This window comes from Gavialis gangeticus, unplaced genomic scaffold (genome assembly GCF_001723915.1).
Source record: "Gavialis gangeticus isolate Ggan-Ray unplaced genomic scaffold, GavGan_comp1, whole genome shotgun sequence".
Classification (NCBI taxonomy): Eukaryota; Metazoa; Chordata; order Crocodylia; family Gavialidae; genus Gavialis; species Gavialis gangeticus.
The window spans coordinates 24,588,547-24,601,174 of record NW_017728995.1 but is presented as its reverse complement, the minus strand read 5'-3'; the positions used below and the strand labels follow the sequence as shown (position 1 = coordinate 24,601,174).

Sequence of the window (12,628 nt, the reverse complement as noted above, 5' to 3'; positions counted from 1 at the left end):
GCAAGATGGCCCCCTGCCACTCCCAGGACAAGCCACTGCAGCTTAGTCCTGCTCCCTACCTGGGCCCTGCAGCTGCTCTTTCCTGCCTTGGGCTCCAGGCCCCAGGCACTGCCCTGTCTGGGCAGTGCCCCCAGCCCTGCCCAACTCCTTCCCTCACTGTGGGGGCCTCAATCCCCCGTTACCTCCCCAGTCTTACCTGGAGCTGCTCTCCATGCTACTTGGTTGCTATGTGCTCATGCACATTGCGTCCCCGGCCTGATCACCTTCCTCCCAGCCCCAAGCAGCCCTTGCAGGCTGGAACTCTGCCAGCCTGCAAAGGGAAACCCACAGTCTTCCACGTTTTTGTCCTTAAAAAGGAAAAAAAATGTGTATTTTTTTTTTTTTTCTGGGGCAAACAGAAAACCTGGATGCCTGCTCATGAGTTACGGAGATCAGATACACAGTTACTGTAGAAAGATGAGTGGGCTCTAACACAAATTAAATGCAGACTTTCAAGTAGATATTAAATAGGTCTTCAATTCTGAAATTCACTTTTAAAAGTGACATTTCTTAAGACTCCCAAACTGCTTGTAGTCCACTCTAGCGATATCTCTACCAGTCTTTTTCAATAGGAGTGCACTGATAAAGATTTTCTTGGCTGATACTGATGGCCAATTAGTAACCAGCCATATCGGCCTGTACAGATCCAATAGCCGATATGTAACCAGGAAGTCTGGGGAGGGGCGGGGTAAGTTGCATGGGGGGGCAGATAGAGTTCCGCGTGGTAAGGGAGGGAGTGGGGTAGGAGCAGGTGTTGCCCAGCCACGGCAGTGAGTGTGACCCTAGCACGGAGTTCCTGCCCCCACTTCCTCCCTCCCTCACCGTGGTTGCCTCGATCTGCCCTCCCCCCCCAGACTTACTGACTGGATGCTGCTCTTCCAACTGACTGGCTGCATTCCATGCTGCATGCATGATGTGGCTATGCGCATACATGCAACATTTATTGGTGACGTTACTGGCTATGCTGGCCAAAAATGCTGTTTGCCAGTAATATTAATTTTCTTTTTACCGGTGCTGATCTGATATGCCACCGATATATTGGTGCACTTCTAGTTTTCAAACCTTCTAAAGTCATGGAACCCCTTCATATCACTTCTTCTGCCATGGACCCCCTTAAAGACTGATGCAGAGCCAGGTGCCTTGGGCCCACGATCGTGGTGTGTTGCTTCCTGGCCTGTTCTGTCATTACCCTCCATCTCTGTGGAACCCTTGATGATCTGCCAGGAGCCCCTGGGTTCTGAGGAGCAGGGTAGAAACCACTGATCTGTACCATCTCCCTGAGGATCTTACCAGTTATGGGGCTGAGAAACAAGTTGCATTCCTGAGCCTAGCGATCAGGCAGAGTAAATGGCTTTTGAGCAAATGGCTTAGCAGCTCTCAGGCATGTGCTCGGGGCTTCTCTAAGCTATCTAATCAGCCTAATTGTCAGGCTCAGGCACTGGCAGAGTAGAAGCAAATGAGTGGGATTTATTTACTCACAATGGTCCTGGGTATGAATAGAGAAAATGTAGTCAGGGCCTCTCTCTTCTTCATCAGGAATAGAAAGTGAGATTTGTCTGCCTCTTAGCCATTCAGATATGTTAGTGTTGAAAAGCAACCTAGGGTACATGCATTTATTTGATTTGTCCTTTTCATATTTAATAAGACTCACAAATATTGTATACGGATCCTCTTAATAAAGCCTGTTGTCCTTGGTTTAGGATGCAGATTACAGAAGAGGGTCCCAGTTAGCAGCACTACTTAATTTCTTTTCCTAGCCCCATCATATGATAGAGTGACTCATCATTTCAGAAGGCTAAGAGAGACTGAGATGTGTTCTGGATTTCTAGTAATGGAATACATGACTGTTTCAAAATGCAAGTTTCAAACTCAGGTTTAACTCCCTTGTCTCAGGCTGCGGCTGAAGAACTTCTGACTCGTGTTTATAGCAGTGAACCTTGTTCTGTTGACCTTTTTATGTATAAATACAATTTAGTTAAGTTTAAGTTACAGATATTTGGAATAGGATTCTGGTTATCTTGATGCTTCACTGTAGCATTTGTAATAAGCTGGAACACTTACTATCTGGGTCTTAGAGTTGAATTCTTAACTTCTTTCTCCAATGAGAAAATTGGATTAATATAACCAAATGTGTCAGTTTAAACTGAATGTTGGAGAGGTGCAACTCCCTTTCCTTTTTGGATTTAAGAATGATTTTTTTGAGTGTGTTCACGTTAACTCCAGTCTGTTCTCATTCAAGTTAAAAGTAGAAAATGCAGTATTATTCACACAGGTTTTCCAGTGATTTAACTAAATTGGTTTAAATTCATATTTTGGGTTAAACCTTTGTAACTCTGTGAGATAAATAAGTCTTTGGGCAAAACAAAATGAATCAGTAAATGTGATTTCAGTTGAGGTATTATATATCTCTCAGTCTTTCAACATATTTTGTTGGAACCAGCTTCCTTCCTTCCTCTCCTCTTTTCCTTTTCAGACGGCAAATGGGTATTCTTCTGTCCCCTAACCAAATAGTAATTACATCTCTATTTTAGATGTTTGTTTCACCTGTATTTTTATGCATTTCAAAATACAAATGGTACAAAACAATCAGTTCTTCCTTCTTGATTTTTCTTTATAAATATGGGTAAAATAATGTGTTAAAAGTTTAAGGAAGTTTTAATTAATTTTCCATTTAGTCAAATGCCAGCTATACCCAGAGAGTTAATACTGGAATACAGGTTCCTGGTTTTTATTTATTTTTTCAGTGAGTTTCTTGGTGCTTCAGGCTAACAATTGACAGTAGTGTACATAGTTCCTTTGTATATAAATACAACCTTTATTTTCCAGAACACCACCAGTACCGTTTTGGAGCATAGTGTAATATCTTGCTTTTGAGGTATTTTGCTACTTCATTTATTTCAGGTATTTAGTACTTCACCTTCAAGAAGCTCCATTGGGTTTTACATACTGTTCATTTACCTTTTATAAAAGATGCGATGCTGCCTAAGAAATCTGTATTTTATAATGCCAGAAGAGGACAGATGGGATGCCACTTGAGTGCTTACTTCGTTTAATCAGAGGTAATACGTGGAGGAACTGTGTACTTTTGACTGGGCACATCTACACGAGACACTGTGCTAGCCTGATACTATTGCGCAGTAGGGCTTTGCGAAGCTTCAGTCCTTGATTCGATTCGGCAGAGATTTGACCTGATTCGGTGGCCAAATCTCCGAATGCAAATAGAATCGGAGGACCTTTTAATCTCTCTGAATCGATTCGGAACCCTCCAAATCGATTTGGACAGATTCAGTGATTTGGATATAGATACAGCTTTAAATGATTTTTCTACATACCTCTAGGTAACGGGCTCTGAACACTGAGGTGGTGGGGCAGATGTAGTGTCCCACAGAAGCACGGGGGGTTCCCTGGCACGCTCGGCAGCAGACCCGGAAGTGGACCAGAAACACTTCCGGTCTACTTCCTGGTCCACTGGGGAGTGTGCCAGGTGAGGCCCTCTGCGCCCCCGGCTCAGTGACTGGTGCCTCCTGGGTCTGGGGGGTGGGGGGGCACCCAGAGTCCCCCTGCAGCTAATTGCTGAGCTGGGGGGCACGGCAGGGGTGCCCCCAGCACACTCCCTGGCAGACCCAGAAGTGGACCAGAAATGCTTCTGGTCCACTTCTGGTTTCACTGCCAAGTGTGCTGGAGATCCCCTCATGGTCCTGTGGGATGCTCCATGCGCCCCACCACTGCAGCGATCATGAGCTGCGCTGCTACCTCAAGGTATGTAGAAAAAAACTTTTAAAGCTGTGCCTGTGTTTGAATCGCTGATTCACTGAATCAGCATCAAAAATTCAGATTAGGCCGAATTAAATCGGGGACAGCAATCCGAATCAATAGATTGAATCACTGTCCCCTATTTGGGGCGAATCTGAATTGAATAGGGCCTGTTTTGCACAACCCTATTGTGCAGTAGTGTCACATAGCAAAAACTGCTGAGACTACTACTCAGTAGTATTAGGCTACTGCACAGTAGTGTCACTTAAAAAGGTGTTCGTCAGCACTACTACTCAGTAACTCTGGTTACTGTACATTTATTTTGTACTTGCTTATACAAGTACTAAATAAATGTGCAGTAACCACTGCGCAGTAGCATCTTGTGTAGATATGCCCAATGTGTTTGCATAAATAGAGGGAGCTGGAGCCAGAACTTGACTCTGGGTTTGTTTGGCTTTTTTGCTATTATGGAAATACCAAGTGATTTTATAATGATGATCTTTTTGGTGAGCTTTGAAGCTCTTTATTGTCATTTCTATAAAAGAAAACTATTGAAAACAACCCCCTCCACTGCCTAATCCTGACAGCTCTTAATGGTTCTAAGCTTCACCAAAAAGGTACTTTTTCATGTTGTAAATATAACAAAATCAGTGTTTGTGCTGAAGGCGATAGTCTTAATCACCTTTGGATAATCAGTAGTATGTAAAAAGGCAAGTGTTTATATCCCTTTGTTTTGTATGAGATGGTACAGCTGCATACTAAATGTCACAGCTGCATAATTATGTGAACTGCATAATGCTTCACTTTAACTTTGGTACCATGGAAGTTGTGTGTGTTTGTGTGTTTGTAGGGTTTGGGTTTGTGGAGTACTAGTTGTATAACGCATCTGATTTTTTTTCAGTTGGCTGATATATAGTAGTACATTGCTTTCATTCAGATGTGTGTAACTGGTACTGCTGGGCTGTGCTATAGTGTCCTCTGATTATGTAAGAATGTTACTACTATTGATAGCTATAATCCCAGAAACAGCATATATTCAAATACGATGTCATTTGATTCACAAGCCACTTTCCCTAGGGGTGTCTACAAAACCATGAAAGTTATAGAGCTTGACTTGCCTGCCTGACTGCTCACTTCATTTGTATGTATATTCATATTGCATGCTACACAGATGACCAGATAGCTGCGAGGCTGTCCATATGAACATGCAAATTCCAGACTCATTTTAGAATGATTTTCCACCCAAAACATGTCTTTAGTTCCAGAAAATACAAGGACAGTAGTTTTTATTTTTACTTTTTTTAGTACCTGTCTCAGGATTCATTATCTGTATTTAAAAAAAAAAGGGGGGGGGGGATTTGATTAACTTTGGTTTGAAAATTGAAATGGTGTCAGTCAAAATAATTAAATTGTAATTCCATATGCAGTGCTCCACTTGACTGAGTAGCCTTGTTCTACATTTAAATGTTTGAGTATGCATTAGAGATCTGTGGATAATAATTAGTTTTTGCTTAGAAAAATGATTGGGTGGCACCAGCGTTATCAACATCTGCTCTCCATTTTCAGAGCTGTATCTCTGGTTTCTTAAGATACTTGCTAACCTCTAAACTGCAGAAATAGCATAGTTCTGTGTTGAGTGAGCTAGGTTATCTTGTTGTTATTAATAAAACTGCTTAGTTCTACTAGAGAATCACTAGTCTGGTCATGAGCAAGCTGGGAAGCTTCAGTTTTAGATCTCCAGTTGATTGTATTGGAGTGATGTGGTAGCCATGACGGTCCAGGAATTGAGAGTCAATTTGTGGGTGCTTTCTTTATTCCATTAATACAGTTGGCCCAATAAAAGTTAGACAGGCTTTTGAAGGCAAGGCATTCTTCATCAGTTCTCTAAGCTTAACTAACTCTATCCGAACCATGCCGGTGGTTCAATAAAAGATGTCATGTGCAAAAATAAGTCTCAGTAGTTTCTAGGGATTAAAAAAAAAAAAAAAGGAAATCTTTTTACCTAAAACTGAGCAATTTTCACCTGAAAATTAAGGCAGTAGATTTGATATACTAAAATGGCACTTCTTGTGAAGTTACTTTAGAGCACGACATTGTAACAGTCTCTTAAAGTTCATTAGTGTACTTTTCTCATCCTTATGCAAGTGTTTAGTTATTGGAGTTGCTAACCTTTTTCCCAAATCCTATGTTGGCAGATAGGTAAAGGCTTGGTCTAGATATGAATTTCTGGGAGTTATGAATAGCTTTGATGTACATACTAAGCTTCATTGCATATGTAAACTCCGAGGTTTTGGGCATGAAATACAGTATTATTGAGTGGCTAGCCTTCCAGAGTCTTTTTGCATTACAGTATTTCTTATTTTAATAATGTCCTGTCGCTTTACTGTCTTCCACTTTTTAAATTGTGGACTAGTTCCCTTGGTCAGTTTTGCTGTTACAAGTATGCTTTTTATGTCACTTTAATCTGTCTTCCTTGGAAGGTCCACCTGAAACCAGAGGTCAGATTTGGAATTGAGTGCAGGATTTCTGTAAAACTAATCTTTTGACTTGTTCAAGTCTTATACTTTGTTTCTGGAAGGGCATACACAGTGCCAGGGATCCTGTTAAATAGCAGTTGTTCTCCTCATGCAAGTGTTGAGTTCTTTGTCTACTTTAATGTCTAGCTACAAGACACCTATGAGATGTTGTTTTCTCTAGCTCTCTGTGGTGTTATTGTGAAAAGCATACTGAGTCAAAATTTATGCACCTCTAACCCAAGTTAGAGAACTATAAATCTTGCTACTTCCTGGTGGAGATGTGATTCAAATTTAATGATCTTAACACCTCTGAATAGTTACTGCAGGGCAATGAAAGCTTTGAAGTGGTAGCCTTTTAGGGTCATGTTTAAAAAAACAAACAAAGCTTGTTCAGCATCTGCAGAACTTGTTAAATCTGGGGAAAAAAGTGGTCTATACTTATACCCCAATAATTAAGCTTTTTTATTTTTTAAAGGGGGTTGTAATAGGGATCAACTTCAGGGGTGGTCACCAAGCCCCCTTCAGCCCCTGTGTAGTCTGGCTCTCTCTGAGCACTCTCTCCTCCTCGCCTGCCACACCTTGACATTATTATCTTTTGGAAAAAGAGAGGTTGCCCCAGGCCTTCCTAAGTGTGATCTCACACTCCTGAGCTCAGGTGTCTCCGGTCTCTGACTTAAGAGCTAATTACTTGGCTCTGCCCCTTACCACACCCATGTCTTGCAGATTATACTCATTCCTGCTGAAACATGCACCTCCTGGGCAATGGGCTCCCAGCCCCAGTCTTTACCCTTCTTGGGCTACAGGCTTCTTGCCCCCCTTGGTCTCTGGCTGTGACCTCCAGTATTTGGCCCCTCTTTCTAGGCCTTGGCTTCACTCCTGAGCTAGTTGAGACTCCTGGGCTCTCCTGGTTGTCAGTCTCTGGCTGTGGCCCACCTTGGTCTTTGGCCCAGCTCTGGCCCCACTTGTGGGTCATTGAGACCTACAGGCTCCCTAGCCCTGCTGACACTTGCCCCTCTGGGCTTTCTGGCCCCTCTCTTACTTCTAGGCCAACTGGGACCTCCTTACCTCCACTTAGTCTCTTCCACAAACCACCAGAGTTCCTTACGCCCCTGCTGCCCAGGAGCTCTTTTCTCTCTGTCTCTCAGGGCTAGACTTCCTGATTAGCTCAGGCCCTTGGGCTTACATGCTTCCAGCCTGGCCCCATTCTGGTCATGAGACTCTGATTGCTTCTACTCCTTTTAAAGTGACAGGTGTGCTCGGCACGCTGTTACAATAATGCTAGTGACTTAGCAGGTTCCTTATGAATCAATTCCAAGCTCCGGTGGAAAGTTGTGGGGCTAAATAATATAACAGCAGAGTGTAACCTGGAGTTCTTATATTAGTGGGAAGCAAGGCAGGACTGGATGTTGCAGGATGTGAAAATTAAAGCTTGTTTTGGTTTGGTGTCTTTATAGGCCCATCTCATTAATCCATGCCCTCCTAGCCTGGTTATAAGAATGCCATCTTCCAGCTCTTAAATTTTGTATGGATAGATATCAGTTTCTCATGAAGACTGTATTAATTAGTTCTGCTTATACCCTTCCTCTTCAGAGGCGTTGGTTGATTATTTCCTGTTTTTGTACAAAAGCTGTAATGGAGGCACATCACTGAGGCACTTCCAAAATGTACAGAAGCGCAACAATAGCTGTGACCTCAGAGAGCACTCAGGCTCACTTCCTGTTTTGTTCTTGGAGAAGCTAAAGGTTTAGCTAAATACTGGAGAACACCGAGGAGCCATCTCAATTGCAGATGCATTGTGTCATAAATAATACATCAATTTAAGCATTTGGAAATACAGAAACTGAAACTTCAAGGCTAAAAATAAAGTGTTCACACTTTGGGCTTTTGACCTATTTCATTTGTTTTCTGTTACGTGCTCTGTCTGGTCTGTTTCTGTAATTGTGGTTTAATATTTCAGGGATTTCCAGTAACGTGGAACTGTATGTCTCAAACCTGCTTTATGTTGAATCATTTCTTAAGAGATGAAAAGGGGAAAGGAGTGATAGCCTGAAAGGGAAATAATTTTATGCGTCTAGAGGGATAGGGACATAGGTGTCCCAATGTCTTTAGGTATCCAGATTGTATCCAGTGCCTTTAAAGTTTTGACCATGTCCTGTGTGCAATTCTGTTCCCAGGCTTAAAAACTTACTTGTAGTGGGGTAAAGGCATACGGCTTTCATACTTACTGCAAGTTTGTAGATTGGCAGAAGGTGCCATCTACTAGCAATCCACTGCCATAAAACAAGGCATAGCATTTCATGTAGATATGTCAGCATCAAACCCAGTGACTTGTTCAACCCAGTGTATCTTTTAGGTATTCACTGTTGATTGAAAAGCTTCAAGTGATGAATCTACTTTAGTTACTGGAATAGCTTGCCAACAGATGATTTCACATATTTGTTAAACATTAGTGTCCTTAACTCTAATCTGAATTCATCCTGTTTTCAGTTCCAGCTGTTTGAACTTGCGTCGTGACCTGCTTGGATATGCATTGTAGTTGATACTTTTTCCATTTCTAATTTTTTTGTATTCCTGAATAACTATCTTATTGCTGTCCTGAGTGGCAGTCTTGTTTCCAAAAGGCATTTTATTTTTTTTAATTTCACTGCCCAATGTACATCTAAAATGTGGACGTGAATGGATACGGCCTAGTAAAAGAGCACTAAATAGCTGATCCTCTTTGACATAGGAAATTTGTTAAGTCGTCTTAATGATAAGAAAGTTTGCTGAACTGGAATAGACTGCTTAATATTTGTAGTATTTAAACATTATTTTACATTATATAGCTACTCCAGAGCATCAGGGTGCTTTAAATCATTCTTTACTCAGCCTGAGGTTCTTGCTTCTTTGATTATTTGATCACCAAACACAATTTAGTTCCCAAATAAAATTGGGAAAATCTCATGGTGCCGTAACACTGAAAGCAAGTTATCAGGCTTACTAGTATGTTTGATCTACTTCAGGGAATTTTTAATGTTTGGAAGAAAAAGCAAAATCTTTTAATGTGGATTCCTGAGTGGTTAGGAAATGATTCTTCGCTCTTGATGATAAAAGGGTAAAACATGACTAGGCAAGCTTTGCTTAGTTTTCTAGTTTTACTGAGCTAGGAAATATCTTTGCCATTCTGTTCAGCACATTCTCAATATATGAACAGCTGGACCCTGTGCATTTTAGCTGAGCTGCAGCTTTGCAGGGGAACCCCCTTCATTTCCCATATCCAGAGAACATATATCTATTTGTCTGTTTATAGACATAGTTTACATGCTGAACTTTATATTATTTAACCAATCCTAATAAGTACAAAATGCAACGTGCAGGTATTTCAGAGTAGTATTCTGATCTGCAGTGAGTACTTTTTCACATAGGGGGCCTGGCCCAATCCTACAAATGTTGAGGTAAGTGATTCTCAACCAAGGCTCCATGAGAGCCTTTCAAGGGTGCATGAGAGTGCCATGCAATATTAGTACTGCTAGATGTGTAAAAAACGACACGATTCACAAGGTAAACCCAGATATTTCAACTAGGATATTCATAGTGTCAAAAACATTGACCTGTTGTGGCCTGAGTTTTTTTGCAGCAGTCAAGAAATGAATGAAAGTGAAGAACTGGCATTTTTGGAGGGTGTTTTGAGTTGAACGAGGTTCAGAACTGTTGGTTTAGGTTTAGGTAACTTGATTCACATGAGAAGCCTCATTGGCTTAAATGTGAATACAGTTGAATGCATGTCAGTCAGTAGGAGTAGGGCCTTAATTTGTAAGAGTAAAGTCTAAGTAATGGGGAAAAAATGTTTATAGTATCTCTTGGTGTTGCCTTTCCCTCTGTGGCAGAAGGCCTTGGTTTTAAGTTGTGAGGGGTTGGTCACTTTACGGCTGTAGGAGACATTTTCTATTGAGATGGAAGCATGTAAGAAATTGTATCAGGGACAGTCCCTCGAATTCAAGATAAATGTTCATTTTAAATTCTAGGGACTGTCCCTGATTTTAGAATCAAATCTGTAATCATGTCTTTCTGTACCATGATTAGTCTCTTTTTGCATAGTGTAAGGATAACATTACTTTGAGGCTCTCAGAATATGTGGGGAGAGGGTGACTGGTGTTTAAATTACATTTCTTTGGTATTTTTTTCTAAGGTCTTTGGCTATATGGAGATATTACATTTCAAAAACTCCTGTATGTAGAATCATAAAACCAAAGAAAAATAGGGTTGGGACTAGAAGTGCACCGATGCATTGATCCGATATCGGATTGGTACCAATATGAAGATACTTCGCTGTATTGGAAATTGGCCCGATGTGGCCGATAATTTGGCTGATAAATGCCCCTGTGTGCACGCAGCCCCAGCACAGCACACAGGCAGCAGGGAGCACAGCCTGGCAGCGTGGAGGGCTGCTTGCAACTGGTAAGTCCAGTGTGGTGGGAGGGAAAGGGTGTTGGGGGGGAGGGCAGATCAATGCCCCCCATGGAAAGGGAGGAGTGGGGCAGGGCCAGGCGCTGCCCAGGGAGGGCAGGGCACAGGGCGGAGCTGCAGCTCGTTAGGGGGGTGGCTCTCGCCGTTCCATCAGTTCTGTAGCGGCAAGGGCCCAAATAAAATCTTGCCACTCTTTTGCTTTCTGTGGTTTAGAATTTGCAAAGTGTTTTATCATGATTTCTTGGCTTGTCGCACTATAGAAAACTGCCCAAAGTACTAAGTACTTCCTTTGAGCAGACAGAGCTGTGTGGGGTGCAGTACCTAACAAGAAAAATGTCTTAAGCCAGCATATCTAATTGAAAAGCATCCATGCCACTTCAGTTTTATTTGCAGTACAAGCAGAAATTAAACTATATCTGACCTGAGAGCCCCATGTGGTTGTGACCTAAAAGGAAATGTCCTGAGAGTGTCCTGCAACTCCTTCCAGCTGGGAAAAATTTCTGTGCTGCAACCTAGAAAAATTCACTTTGAAAATGTCACTTCTGATATTTAGGTTAATTTGTAGAAAAGCACAGTGTGAAGCTGTTACGGTGATTGAGAGGTAGATTGGTTTGGGAATGCTGGCCTGTTCATATTATTTATTACGCTATTTTAACTGAAGTAGTTGCTTTTTCTTTTAAGTTGTTTAACCTGTATGGAAGGCTGTGTAGACTTTTGTTTTGGTTTAATTTTAAACCAAGCTACCTGCATTTGGTACAAGATATCAAAGCAAATGTGTCCGTGCAAGGATTTGCACTAGTTTAACTCAGTTTAAGAACTGATTTAACCTAAATTTATGCAACTTTCTCATGTAGGCAATGTTTTAGTAATTCGATGTTGCAATTGATTTTGTATTAGAAGTATAGACTCCTCCTCGGTGTTTCCTCCTGGGGTGAGTAGGATTGTTTCAGCCCAGCCTTCGCTTGTCCTCCTGCTGCTCATGGCCATGTCCAACAGGACCCTGTAGCTCCAGTTTCTGCTGCAGGGCTTGGACCACCAGGAGCCCTTGGGCTGTACATTTGACACTTGGATTTATCGTGTAAGTTGGCTTTATGATGCTTATGGAAGCAAAGAAAATCAAAACATGAGAAATGGTAAATAGATGTTAATCAACAGCTTTTACTGTTTTATTTGGGGGGGGGGAAGGGAGATGGTCTTGTTATTGTAGTAGCTGTCTTGTCAAATACCACTTTACAACCATTAATAATTTAGCAGAATTTTATTTTCCCCAATATACTTTTTTGAATTCATTATTCTTATTCACTTGGGTCCCTGTAGACTAACCTGGATGAACATGTGTAAATAACTTTTACATTTTTAAATTAATTGCTGGTAATAATATTTAGTTAGTAAGAGAAATGTTGGCCATATCATTTCATCTACGTGCTGCAGCTTCTGCACCTACATTTTTAATAGAGCACTTGTTAAGTTTTCTTGACTGATCATACCTGTCTCTCAAATACTTGGAAATCTCTGGTTTTACCTTTCCGTTGTAAGACTGAAGGTTTGTAAACTATTTACAGAACTAATGTAAAAAAACTTCGCAACATCAGCTAATCTTTGCTTGTTGTGTCTAAATATGTAAGCAAGTTAATCAGAGAGGGCTCTTTGAGTCAGCAATCATGGTGTCTCTTTTGGAAGATTAGAAATAAATCATGTGAACAAGTCACTAAAACTAGTATAACTACCCATCTAGTACAGGGGTGCTCATGTGGAGTCATGGCATCTGGCCCCACAGGACTTCATAATAGTTGAGATATTTGGTGGTTTGAGGACAGTGGCACTTAGCGTTGTCCCCCTCTGACAAGTTCCTAAGCTCTGAGTGGCTGGGTTGG

General features: G+C 41.5%; 1 protein-coding gene across 1 annotated transcript in view; it reads left to right on the top strand.

Annotated features, from left to right (window-relative positions):
- Nucleotides 1–12,628, top strand: part of GNB4 (G protein subunit beta 4) — a 74,002-nt gene that overhangs the window by 29,209 nt on the left and 32,165 nt on the right. The window lies entirely within an intron of this gene.